This window comes from Lutjanus erythropterus, chromosome 15 (genome assembly GCF_056507025.1).
Source record: "Lutjanus erythropterus isolate fLutEry1 chromosome 15, fLutEry1.hap2, whole genome shotgun sequence".
Classification (NCBI taxonomy): Eukaryota; Metazoa; Chordata; class Actinopteri; order Lutjaniformes; family Lutjanidae; genus Lutjanus; species Lutjanus erythropterus.
This window is the reverse complement of record NC_139331.1, coordinates 27,450,640-27,464,842: the sequence shown is the minus strand read 5'-3', so window position 1 is coordinate 27,464,842 and position 14,203 is coordinate 27,450,640.

The window sequence follows — 14,203 nt, the reverse complement described above, 5'->3', positions numbered from 1 at the left end:
TATGGGACGAGACAGGAGAGGAGCAGAGAATGACACAAAGAGAAGGAAAAAGGCGACTCCGGTGGGAAATGCATCACAGTTATGGAGGGATAAGCTGATTTGTTTCATCAACTGTTGTTCCACATCCTCCGTACACACCAGTTTGCCTCAGCGCTTCAAAGAACGATGGCTCAGAGACAGCTATTTGTTATTGATTGATGATGACTGCTAGATACAAGCTTTTCATCTACTGTAGCTGTCTGCAACAGCTCGAGCTGGAGCACCATACTGCACGCTCAGAGTGTCTCAGAAAAATGAAATTTACTTGACAACAGAACTCAAATGTATTAGTTATGACTGATTTTAACTTCAGAGATATCTGGAAGAAGCTACTGCACATCAGCTCTGCACTATTTATGTTCATGTGATCTCACTATCAGTGCACGATCAGATCATGAGATGCATGTGATCTGAACTTTACTTCTATATGAGCACAGACTATTCCAGTGTCTGTAGCCTATAGTTCACCAAATAATAATTTAATTCAGGAGAAACTAATTGAAAGAGGGGAATAAAAGATCAAAATCAATGCATTTGTTATATTGTAGTGTCCAAAATAGTAAAAGTTGAAGAGACGGGGCACAGATTTCATTACAATCTAGGGAAGGACAGTGGTGAAATTCAGCCTCAAAGTGGAGCGAAGTGGAACCGCTGTCTTCAATTTGATCGTTTGTGCTCATTACGCAACTTTTTCAGGGCTCAACAGTAAGGACTGCCTGCTCACTACCCTGATCGGGAAAGTGGTAAAAAAAAGAATTAAGCAATGTTGATTAGCATGCAAAAACTGAATAAAATGCTGTTTTTAGCACCTCACATTAGGACATTTCCCTCTCTTCTCAGTCTAATCATATTAACCTAAATAAACAAGGCATTTAAAAGATCACCTTGGACTTAGAAAAAAGTGTAAAATGTCCATCCCAGTTTTCCAGACATTTAATAGACATTGCAGCCACAGATTACACATGACAATAAACTTAAGGCTTTGTTGTTATTTGATAACAATTAATAAATAAAACTATTTGCACAGGGTCAAGTGAAAATTGACTTTAGGCAAGTAGATGTTTGACCCACTTGCCCGACTGGCTTCTACTTCCTATATTACTTATGCTGTTAAGGTTCATTATTAAAGGGGTAGGCCAGCTCATTTACATGAATTATTAGGCCTAATATTAAAATACTCTCTGCCCCTGACTGTCTTTCAAGCAGACAGACTCAAACCAAACTCCATCCTATAAGCTGATGCTTTGTGGTAGAGACATATTTTCTTCACAGTAAAAACACAATCTCTAAGACTCTTTTCTGATTCCCTTTGATATGTCATCTACTCAGTAACATCATTAACTAACCTGTGATTAAATGTTTCACACATATTGACTCGCCTGAGTCTTTATTTAAAAAAAAAGTGGGGTTAGGGTAACCCTAACCCGTCTCTGATTTCAGCATCTTAAATGTGAATATTTTCTGGTTTCTTTATTTCTGTGTGACAGAATATCTTTGGGTTGTGGTCAAAACAAGACATTTTTGGGCTTTGGGAGACACTCATCAACAATCTTCTGACATTTTATAGACAAAACAACAAATCGATGAGTTGAGAAAGTTGCAGCACTAGTGACAGACCACTGAGCAGAACAGACAGACAGAGGAGACATCAAGAAAATCTTCGAAAAGTTTTGTGTTTGTGTGAATAATTTCACAAGTGGTGCTCGCTTCTATCGAAGACATATTTTCAATTACATTATTTATTTCAAAATAATTTACGGGGGAGGACAACTTCATGTCTCCACTGGATTCTCTGCCCATGACCAGTAGCACACCCTGTATAATTAATAAGAATTGCACATTATATAAGTAATCCTAGCTCTAACTGTATTGTGATGTGTGTGCTACAGTGCTACAACTAGTCATTTATTTTGCTAATCTAAACCAAATAATAGAAAAAGGTCCATATTTTGAAGTATTCTCCAAGATATACAGTAAATATACACACATTATGTTGACTGCGGAGACAGATACACATGACTGCTACATAAAAACCTGCAGTTCTGGTGATTTTCATGCTTTGGCTTCACTCGAGGAATTACATGCTCCCCCACAGGTTGGCAAAGTGTCTTCAGTACTTGGGCTTTTCAAACATTTCAAAGAACCCCCACTAAAATTAGATCCCTGGTACATGGCAACCAAGTGGAAAACAGACTGATCTTTTTTTAAAACCAAAGATTTTCAAGGGTTGTCATGTAGAAGGTTGTGGGGTGGATGAAACAGACACACGAAAAGAAAATACACATTTTCAAGGATGCCAGGTGGGGCAGTTGGAGAAGGAGGGAAGCATTTTGGTGTCCATAAAACTGAAGGGAAAAGACAGTAGAAAGTTACTAGGAGTCACAGTGAGAAAATAAAATAGATATATATAGAAATAAAAAAAATAGATGCATCAAGATACATCTAAAATTGTTTTATAATTGCATCACAGTCCTCTGAATCGGAATCGAATCAAGAGGTGTCAAGAGATTCCCACCCCTGGTGAATAGAGCGATAGTGCAAGGTGTTATCTCACTAACAGGGCATTATCGTCCTCATCACAGCATGTCTTATAGTTAATTATTGATTAACTCTGCAGTGATAACTCACTCAGGGTGGGAAGATTGGCTTCATGCTGGGCTGGCTGGCCACACGCCATCTCAATGAGCCTCTCCAAGGTTGACGTCCATGTAATTCAACCATTAAAGCAAATCAACCATGTCTCACGTAGACATAACTCTGTCTCTGTCTGGGACAAATGTGGAAGATGCTATCGGCTTCAGTGACGTATTATATGATGAGTTAACCTTTGAGTAAAACCAGCAGAGCGCAAGGGCCACTGTTCATCGTCACAACCAAAAACAAGCACATGATCAGGCAGGATGATGCAACTAGGGCTGTGGTAATAACTGCATCACCACAGCCATGTGATGTCTACCACGGGGTTGAGCTCAGCATCATAATCACCTCAAATTTTATTTTGAAGGGTCTATTCTAACGGCTCAGCTGAGTCACAATACAGATTTGCAATGTCCACCGGAGCCGAGTGTGGCTTTTCAACACTGTGTTTGTGATTCCACCTGCAGCACCACAGAGCTCCAGCAGCAATCCAAATACACGCTGAGCCTATTTTTAAATTACGCCGCTTCCATCTTCACAGAGGAGATCGAGCGAGCAGGAAGTCAGACACAGAAAAAACATTGAGAATCCAGTCAATTTTCAAAATAAAAGACCCAATGCAAACTCACAACATAAAAACAGACTAAAAAGAAGTTATTTAACTACATAGCCTGCTGACCCATGGTAGATAGAATAAGTCTACATAATTAGGCGGGTAAAATACTCCAGATTCTGAAACGCTACTGGTGGGACATACAGCCATGTGAAAGACAGATCAAAACCGTGGCCCAGACGTACCGTGCTCAGTCACAACAACTGTTTTCAAGACAGAGAAATGATGAATGATCACAGTAGACGTTCTGTGTAGAATTCATCAAGATGGATTTATTTTATCACGTCTCCAAAGAAAAAAGACATCGCTATTCATTCACTGCTGAATGACAACACTTCTGAAAGAGATGCGATCACACCAAAGGTGACATTGTAAAGGTACAATGTTAGTGTTAACATTATCTTAACATTAGCCTTTCCTGCTCAGTTTACTTTGGGGCTAATCCCGTTACTTTTTCAGCATTTGGGAAACAACAGAGGCTGTTTTTGATATTGAAAAGTGGCAGTTTTTATTAACTGTCACCACTGTAACCTGTACTGTAGATTTACTGCCACACTGACAACTTACTGCTAAATTCAAGTTTCGCCTGTGTTGCTTGCTTTCCCTCACTTGGGCGCTATACATACTTCTGTGCTGCCCTGTTCCTTAAAATAGCTACACTACGCTAATGAAAGTATGCTTTAATATAGTCCAGTAAAACATAATTATTAAGTCTGTCACAGTCTGATGCTTTGCCACCATGGTAAGAAAAAAAATCTGTATCATCACGGCCCCTGATGCAACAGCATAGTACAGCACAACAAAACTGTTTTGTCTGAACAATGTAAATGTTTCTGCCCAATACCTTTGACACTAAACTCCCACAAAATCCGGCCTGTCAAAACAAACATAGTTTAACATAACTCAAAAAGTGGTGAGACATCCCAGGAAACGGACCTGTTTTTGTAACTCGGACAAACTGCAGCAAAATCTGATCTGTAGACGACCTGGGATTGAACTGAGGAGGGATTTGAACATGTAAATTCTGTAAGTACAGACCCAGAAGACTTTATAAACACAACCAAGGTACTTCTGAAGCCAGAAAACAAGAACCACACAAGAAGTAACTAAATAAAATGAAAGCAAATCTAATCCACATGCAGCATCGTGTTTGTGTTCAGCACAATACCGAGCTGTACAGCAAACCACTGAAGCACAGTGAGCTTTCACTCAATAGACCTCCCATAGGGCTGAATGCTGCACAGTACACGGCTGTCTCAGCTGCTAACCTCCTCCTCTTCTTCGTCTCTCTCCTCCTCCTTTCCCATGCTCCATTGTGTCTGGGCTGACTGCAGCTCAGACAGGCCTCTGGGTGGGCAGTTCAACAGTCAAGTATCCGAGCGCTCATCCTCTGACACCGAAGTCAAATGTCTTGTGTTTGGAATCTGCCGCCGGCTCTCTGGAGAGTCGGCCTGCCTTGCCCACATCCCACACAATAGACCTCAGACAAACGGAGCCAAGCTCAACAAGGGGAAGGAGGACAGAGGGGAAAACGAAGAGACACTGATACTTTGGGGGGAGATGGGGACAGGAATGATGGAGCAATGTTGAGGACATGAATAAAACCCATCTGTTTTCAACCTGAATCTTAAACTAATCAATATGACGCAGACATGCAGAGATCCTGAAAATACAAACCACAATTGTAAACAAGTTGGGACGCTGTAAAATGCAAATAAAAATGAAATGCAGTGATTTGCAAGTCCTTTTCAATGTCTGCCCAGTTGAAAACAGTGCAAAGACAATATAGTTAATGTTCAAACAGATCCTGTAAATATACACTCATCCTGAATTTGATGTCTACAACAAGTTCCAAAGAAGTTGAGACAACGGAAACAAAAGACTGGGAACGTTGTGGAAATCTCAAAAACACCTGTCTGGAACAGGTAACAGTATGAGAGGTATGGAAGGGATCCATGGAAAGGATGGGATGAAGGTCACTACTTTTTGAAAAAATGCATGGGCAAATAGTCCAACAGTTCATGAACAGCATTTCTGCACTGCATTTAAAACCAGCATGATTGTATAAAGGATACTGGGTTCTGGAACACTTCAGAAAACCATTGTTGTAAAACAGTTTTTCACTTTCACTGCATCTACAAATAAAAGTTAAGACTCTGCCACGCAAAGCAAAAGGCAAATATCAATAACATCAACAGATGCCACAGACGTAGAATTTTCTAAAGAGGAAAAGGACCATCCAGATTCTTGCCACTGCTAACTGCAAAAGTTAGCATGTGATGGTATGGGGGTGTGTTAGTATCCACGGCATCATGGGTAACTGCCACATCTGAAGGCACCATTGATACTGAAGGGTGTATGCAGGTTTGGAGCAACATACGATGCCATCCAGACAAGGTCTTTTGCAGAGATGTCACGGCTCATTTCAGCAAGACAACGTCAGGACACATTCTGCACGTGTTACAGCAGTATAGAAGAGTTTGGGTACCACACTGGCCTGCCTGCAGTCTAGGAAAAACTATTTCACATAAATTCCTGAATAGAGAAGGAAAAAAACCTGCACATGAAAAAGGTCCCGTTCAAGACATTTATTGGTGTGACGTTTCGAGCTATAGGCTCTTCCTCAGACTGCTGAGTAAGAATAAATGTCTTGAACGGGAGCTTTTTTGCTGCCTGCAGTCCAGACCTGTCTCCCACTGAAAATGTGTGGTGCATTAGTGCAAAATAGAACAATGGAGACCCTGGACTGCTGAGTGCCTGAAGTCGTATATCAAGCAAGAATAAGACAGAATTTCTCTTTCAAAACTTCAACAACTAGTGTCCTTAATTCCCAAATGTTTACTGAGTGTTGTTAAAAGAAAAGGTGATGTATCACAGTGGTAAACATGCCTCTGTTTCAACTACTTTGAAACATGTTGCATCAAATGTATGTGTATATTTCTAAAAAACAATAAAGTTAATCAGTTTGAAAATTAAATATCTTGTGTTTGTACTGTATTCAACACAATATAGCTTGAAAAGGATTTGCAATGGGGGTTTGTAAAAGTGACAGCAGAAACATCACACTGTGACTGTCCAGTCTGTTGAACATCCATTAAAAGGCTGGCTGATAACCTCATACGAGATAAATCACTTAGAGATGTCAGACTTTTTTTTGTTTGACTATTTGAGCCCAGAATAGGCTTAGTCTCTCAAGCCCTTGAAATCTCTGGATTACCCCAGTCGTTCTAATTTAGACATAGCCTCAAGCAGAGGGCTAATTTCCTTGTGTGTCAAAATTAATGAAGAAGATAATTTGCTTCAATGGCGGAAAACGCACATGCAATCGCACAAGCACCTACACACTTGTGTGACACACACACACACCCGCAGAAACACTCACATTATCCTTTAAATGAACCCCAAACGGGGCCAGAAAGTGAAGAGGGCTCACTGCAGTTGAAACCAAAACTAGGTTAGTACATCAGCAGTGAAACATGTGGGATTTGACGCTCTTCTACAAAAGGTCTCGGATCTCAGCGTGCAGAAAGAGACGATAATCAGTTCATGAGAATCTCAGCAAATGATGGCTTAGCGTTTCATTTTACACTTGAAACTGATGTTCCTGATATTTTTGTCTGTTGATCCTTTAAGTAGTTTCAAAGTACAATGAAACACGCTGTTCTGACATGGGATAGAAAACAGAAAAGTCTGAACATCTTGTGCATCATTTCATACAGGTTTCCTTCTCATTCAGCCTGATATATTTGGTACAGTTTCTTTGTCACTTGACTTGGAAATTCAATTCAGTGGATTGCAAAGTTATTTCTCTGCTCAGCTCGAGGGTACGATGATGGACATGCCAAAGAATCTGTGTTGTTGGAGGATAACATATATCCAATGAAGACAAAATCTCACAATGCAGTATGGATGTTTATATTTCATTGTAAATGAATCAATTAATTATTCTGATCAATTCATCCTTGAATCGAAGTGGACATTTATGCCAAGTTTAAGAACTTCCATCAAGGCGTTCTTGATATATTACGCTCACAAAAAAAAGGTGATGACCACCAAAAATAATGCACTTAGCCACAAAAAGGGTTGGGGTTAGTCCAATAGTATGCAAGATTAGCTGCAGACAAGATGCATTGATCATGCACACACTCCTTATATATCTTTCATGCATATAATGTTTTTGCAGGCTGTGCAGCACCTTTCAGTGCTAGTAAACTGATGTATAAAATTGGTGGAACTTCCATTTAATGTCATTAGTTCCTTAGTTCCGTAAAACAGGTGGAATATGTAATGGAATATCTTAATAATGCATTCCTGAATAAGGAATTATCATTCATGTTCATTAATGTGACATCCACTATGATACAAAGTACTGATTTGTGTGAATTGGAGTGTTCCATTAAGGATGATATAATAATTATAGTGAGTAATTAACCGACTTGAGTGAATAAAGGAAGGTTGAAATGATGTGATAAAAGGTTTATTCATTCGTACTCATTATTTTAACTCATTAACGCTATCGTACCTTTAAAGTACCAAGCTCTGTTGTATTTTTATTCAATTTAAAAAGGGTAATTTTATAACATTCAACCAGGTTGTTACGGTAAACAGCATTATTACATTATTAGTCACATTACAACTTTTAAGAGAGTTATTCTCTATGAGTCAAACAATTGATTACACTCTGTTTCCTCCATATCCACCATTTAATCAAAACCAATCAGGCAGTAAGACGATCTCTCACCAGCCAACTTCAATCTATTATCCATTAGAAGCCTTGGGGATGTAAACAAATAGAAACACAATAATTGAAAGCATCTCTTACCACGAGACAGGCCTCAGACTGATCAAATTTAAACTGTTCATTACAGGAGATTGCAGTTTGGACAGATAAGTTATGGTGGACTGCGGAGAATGGACCACTGGAGTGTGAAAGAGAAAAAGACTGCAAATATCAGAAATTACAGCCGGTAGGGAGGCACTTCAAATGTTTTGATGATGGCATAAAAAGAGTGTAAATAGCCATCTTTTCACAACAGGAGAATAAAGCCAAGTGACACAGATATATACTTTATTCTGCAGGGGGAAAAAAGGAGTAGAGGAAAGACCAAAGGAGTTGTCAGACCATCTCTCCCCCTCTGTGAATCTACATCTGTTGCAGTCTGAGAGACAGCTGTTCCTATGGGGAGAGGCAGCAGGCAGATAGAGCCCCTCCGCTCCCCCACCCCCCGACGCCTCCCTACACATTTTCTTCATCCATCCATCAACCATCATACTCGCTCGTTTCCTTCCTTCAGCCTCATCCTGTTCCCTGGTACTGACACCCGCCCTCTCGACACCCGGCTCATCCGTCCACAGCCTTTGTGTCCCACCTCATTACTTTCATTTATGTGAATACATTTGAACAAGAACATGTTCTCTTTCATTAGACTCCAGAAAGGTTGGTATTAATGTCTGTTAGCAAAAGATGTGCTCTTGCTTTCTGTAAATGGGCACGGAAACTGGGGAAGAGATACTAATATTTTGAAAGCCTGCAGCATAATTGGATAAAGCGCACAAAACATTACACTTTTAAGAAATTGACTGATCTGATGAACTCAAATGAAGCATCTGATTTCAAACTACTAAGCTTCTTTAGTGGTGGAAAAAGGGAAGATGTGGATGAAAAGACTGGATAAACAGAGAACACTGAAGCCTTGGAATAATTAATGAACTTGTTAAAGGGATAATCTGGATTATTTGATGAGCGGTTGTATGAGGTAGTCATAGTCAGTAGATACAGTAGATGCTAGTTGGCACGTCCCCACCATGATGTACAAGGGTGCAAACAACAAAACCAAAACAAAGAAACAGTATCAGTTTAAGTGTACACTGTATTTAGAATATTTTCACCATTTTACTTTGCCATCAGTCCTTTCAGATGGGAAAACCTCTTCTTAAACCATTATATAGGCCAAATATTGCTGTTTCCAAAAGTAAAATCACCTCGAAGAACACAGGAGTTGCTGGTCAGTTCTGTCGAGGGAAAACAGCTGATTTGGCCCAAGGAGCCTGGTTGGTTTTGGTAGAGTGATATTTGGCTTATTTAATGGTGGTTTTCCATTAGAGAAGGCTATCTGATGGAAAATAAAGTGGTGAAAATATTCTAAATATGGTGCGCCCTTAATATTGATATTCATTTTTTTAGGTGGATCTTTTATAAATGGCTAAAATAACTTTTGGTTCTGAGTTTCCGTGTTGTTCCTCTCTGCTTCCCTGCAAAAACAGGGAGCATGCTGACCAACATCTACTGTGGCTAATACAGCGACTGTTGACAAGTACCTCAAAACCCACTTCAAATAATCCAAATTATCGCTTTAAAGGGGAACTCAGTACCAGTTCATGCTGATCTTGTGCTCTTTTAATAGCACACTGAATATTAATGAATGTAAATAAATAGTTACAAAGCACACGCTGCTGTCTGGGAAAGCCTTGAGTATGGGCAGTGACACAGACAGGACGGTGGGATGCAAGGTCAGATGATCTCACTGGTGGTCAATGTGGCTTACATGCATCATTGAGCAAAGCCAAGTCAAACTGCGTTTCGGCGTTCAGCCATCTGGAGATGACCACTGGTATATAGTGGCAGAACTCTGCCGCATAAGACGTGATGTTTCTTATCCTACAGCAATGCTGCTGCGCATCAAATTGAATGCAACGTCTACCAGGATTATTTCTGTCATGTTGAAAGCTTCTGTCGCCCTGTTAGTGTTGACAAATCACTGATGCTCACCAGCGAATGCACTCTTCCCCAACCTTTCTCTTTTCCTTATCTCTGGCTCCCTTATGGCCATGAGATAGTGACATAAAGAGGATTCTCCACAGTCCTCAGATGATTATGAGGTTAAACTGGTCAGGGTGATATTCGGCCCCTTCCTCTCTGCACAAGGAAATCCTGTTCATAATTCTGTCTTTGTTAACAACCAAGGTCTGTCTCCAGACGCACAGTCACCCCAGGCGGAGACGCAACCCTGAAATGAACTCTGCATCACCTCCACCACTGCTTGAAGTAAGTGAGAGAAACAAGGCTAACTACACTCGGTATATAATGCACATGAGACTCAGTAGACTGCACGTCCCCACCAGGTCTCAGATGATGAAACACCTGCTGCAATGCCACCACAACTGCCAGATGCAACCAGCAGAGATTTGCAAATTTCCACCAACATTAACATGACCTCCACATACTGTCATGAGCTGAAACAAGATTTGAAACCGCAGCAGTTGTTGATCACTTGTGGTCCCTGGTGGTCGTTTAAGAAGTCAGCTGTCAATGGTCGTAAAAAAGAAAAAAAAAAACAGAATTACTGCCTCACAGTTGATTGTCTCCAATCAGTCAAACTACAGTTTACATCCATGTCTGTCCAGACTCATAATGTTTGTAGTGAAGACTTTGAAGGAACTTAATATGGAACTTATGACAATATTGACCTGTAACTCTGAAGGAATCTATCATGAGGTCACAATAAAGTTGTACCTTTTGGATATAAAATGTCACTACCTAATCACTTTATCCTATCAGATATTAGTGTGTAATTTTGCCATAATCAGTGTATGAATTCTTGAGTTATGGATAAAAAAAAGTTAAGTGAGGTGACCTCAAACTTCACACACCAAATGGTTTGTTACACAGAACCATCTGGGAAGTTATCCTTAGAAACTGTGCGGCACTTGTGCTGTCTAACACAAGCTAACTTCAACCAGTCAGATCAGCACCTCCGTGGACATATCATCTTTATAAGAACGGGATGACCTGAAAAAATAATGCCAAAAGCAACAAAAAAAAAGCAAAAAAAGTTGTGAATCACAGAGGTCCTTCAGTATACAGTCATAGATAGGCACAAAAAAATTAGGCTGATTGGTCCAGTGGTATTTGAGATTAGCTGCAGGCAAGCTCGACGATCATGCACACAAGCACATGCACACGCAACTGCATAATCATTGTATAAAACATGTACATACACACAGAGTTACTAGTCTCTTTGGGACAGCGCTGAAGAGTCCAGAAAGAGGGAGAGAGACGTACAGAAGACACAGCCTGAGAAAACAGGAGACTCAGTCAGAATCAGATGCTGCTCAAACACTTTATTATGAGTAGAAGAGGAGTTGTGGAACACAGGAAAAGGAGAAAAGGAACATCAGAGATGATTCACAGAACGCTAGCTGTGAATGGAGCACACAGCTCATGTTTGTTTTAGCTGAGGCTGTGAAAGAGGCAGAGCTATAAGCAACAGTTACATACAGTCTGCTGCCAAAGGCAAACAGACGAGCGAGGATGACATCCGACACAGGTGAAGCAAAGGTTTGATTTGCATATATTCACTGTGGTGTTACATCCAATGTCGCGTATGCAGCATAAATTCCATACACTTTATGGAGACGGTTAGTTAGGCAAGATGAACGTGAGGCCTTACATACGTGTGCTGCAGAAGAGGCAGGTAATAAGCCGTGTATTTATGAGGTGCAGTGGTGTCAGTGACATCTGCATAACCTATTCATGAGAGCCGTGATGGAATCTCAGTTATCCTCCACTCCAATCTTACAGTTGACAAAAGAGGAACGCTGAGGTGAGGGTGGGAAGAATGATAATGAAGATGAAAACGGAGAAAAGGAAGCAGCAGAGTAAGGTAACAGAGACAAAGTGGGTAAGGAAAGAAGAGGAAACGGGGCTAGTGGAGGGAGTAACAAGGGATGTACTAAATAGTCTGAGACGGACAAGGAAAAGGACGAGGAACAAGCAAAAAGATGAGAGAAATTGAGAGACGCACTGCCAGGAGACAGAGAGAAAGAAGGAAGCAGAAGAGCGGAGGCAAGAGCGAGAGCAATTACCGGGAGAATGAGGAGAGTATTTCAATAAACCTGTACATGTCGATTCCGCCCGGCACCTCCACTACTCGTGCCCTGCACTCTGCATACCAATGATTCAGACGCGCCATAACTGGAATTCACAATCTATACAGACAAGGGCAACAGCATTAGATATTCCTCCAGAGCGCGGAGGATGGAGGAGAAGCAGAGAGCAGCTACATGTTGCCTTGTGTAGAAATGAAGGACAGAGGAGGAACTTGTTTCTTCATTTTTTATTCACCGCACTGCAGTCCAAATAGCAAGTTGGAGCCGTAGACTATATATTAAATAGGTTGAATCACTATTAAATAAAGACCAAGTGTTGAAGTGGTTTGTTTCCCCCTGCCCCCTCCTCCCCAGACTCGATCAGGCAGGCTGCAGGAACACTGCAGGAGCGCAAGACGAGTGGAATCTGACAATAACAACTGACATCGATAACTAAACTGTAAGTTGATCAGCTGGTAAGACCTGGCAATTGTCTGTCAATGTAAAGCTAAGCCTGTTATCCTGAAAAAAGCCCACTGCTGTAAAAATATACACTGTGGAGTTTGAGTTCAGTTCTGCCTGCCAGACTCCACTAACACATTCCTCAGTTTAACTATTATAAACATCTACTCCTGCTAAAAGATTACTAATAATTTCTTGCAACTCAGTAACAGACACTAACTCATTCTGCATTAATTTGAACTTTATTAACACAAAATGGGCAAACTAACACGGTTATCTCAGCCGAGACACCATGACTTTAGCATAGCTGTCAGAGAATTAAAGAATCCGTTAATTCTCACTTTAACTGTTTTAATTTATCCATTACCTGTTGATACCTGACCTGGTCACTGTTTCTCTACCTGTGCTGCCTCAATGTGGAGGCGAGGGACATGTTCTGGACCCCAGGGGATGTTCCTGTCTCCACGACGACAACAGATGGCATTCTTCTCCGCCTGGGCGTGACGTCAGGAAGACACAAGGAGGGACACAAAAATGCCAAGAACACAGTGACCTCTTAGTTGAGGTTAACCAAAGGGTACTGCCAAAGGCAGTGGATATCTTGAGCTTTACCATGACCATGACCAGCCACAATCACGATGCCCAAGGGCACAGAGAGGCAGTCCAGTAGCTCGTCACACAATAATGACTGTCCTTGGTTTCAGGGACACAGTCTGGCAGACTCCCAAACTCCAAAAACTATAATCCACCGCGGTGCCATCATCAGCATCCCAGAGGACCACAGACTTCAAATGTGATCAAGGGTCAAATATAATATTAATAAGTATGGAAAACTGCAAAGTACAAAGAAGTGTAAGCTTTTATGATGGCTGCTCAAAGGAAGAGAACACTTCACAGATAATCAGCTTTAAATGAGGACATTTCAGAAAGAATTTAGAATCAGTAGCCTAAATCAAAGTAGCAGACGCTCTCATATATTGGCTTTAATGCCGTGTTTTCACTGTATGGTACACTTAGGCTCAATTTAATGCAGACAAGATTCTTTAGCTGACCATCACAGTGATGCTGCCAGGGCATCATCTTCAACGTGACACAAACACACAGAAACGATTGAGGACAGGACTTTCCTGTTGAGATCCTTTAATCGGCAACCACAGAAGCTGCATTTTGAGGTCTGCACTTGAGCACGGCAAGGTTTTTGCAGGCTGCAATTTTTAAAATTCTAGGTTGATTAAAAAATTGCTGCTGGTTTGCAGGATGGTCAGAGAGAATCATCAGTTGCGCAACACAGACAATGACATAGCATCAGCTCAGCTTCCACAGAACCTCGACTGAGGTGACACCAAAAAACAGTACAGGACAGCAGGAACTCTCCACAACTTTGGATGAGAGCTGCAATGATTAATGAATTCTTAAACTAATTGCCAGCTATTCTGATAAATTGTGAGTCATTTGAAAAAAAAGTAAAAATCCTGTGATTCCAGCTTCTTAAATGTGAATATTTACTGTTTTCTTTACTTTTCTATAACAGTAAACCAAATATATTTGGGTTGTGGGCAAAACAAGATGTGAAGACAACATCTT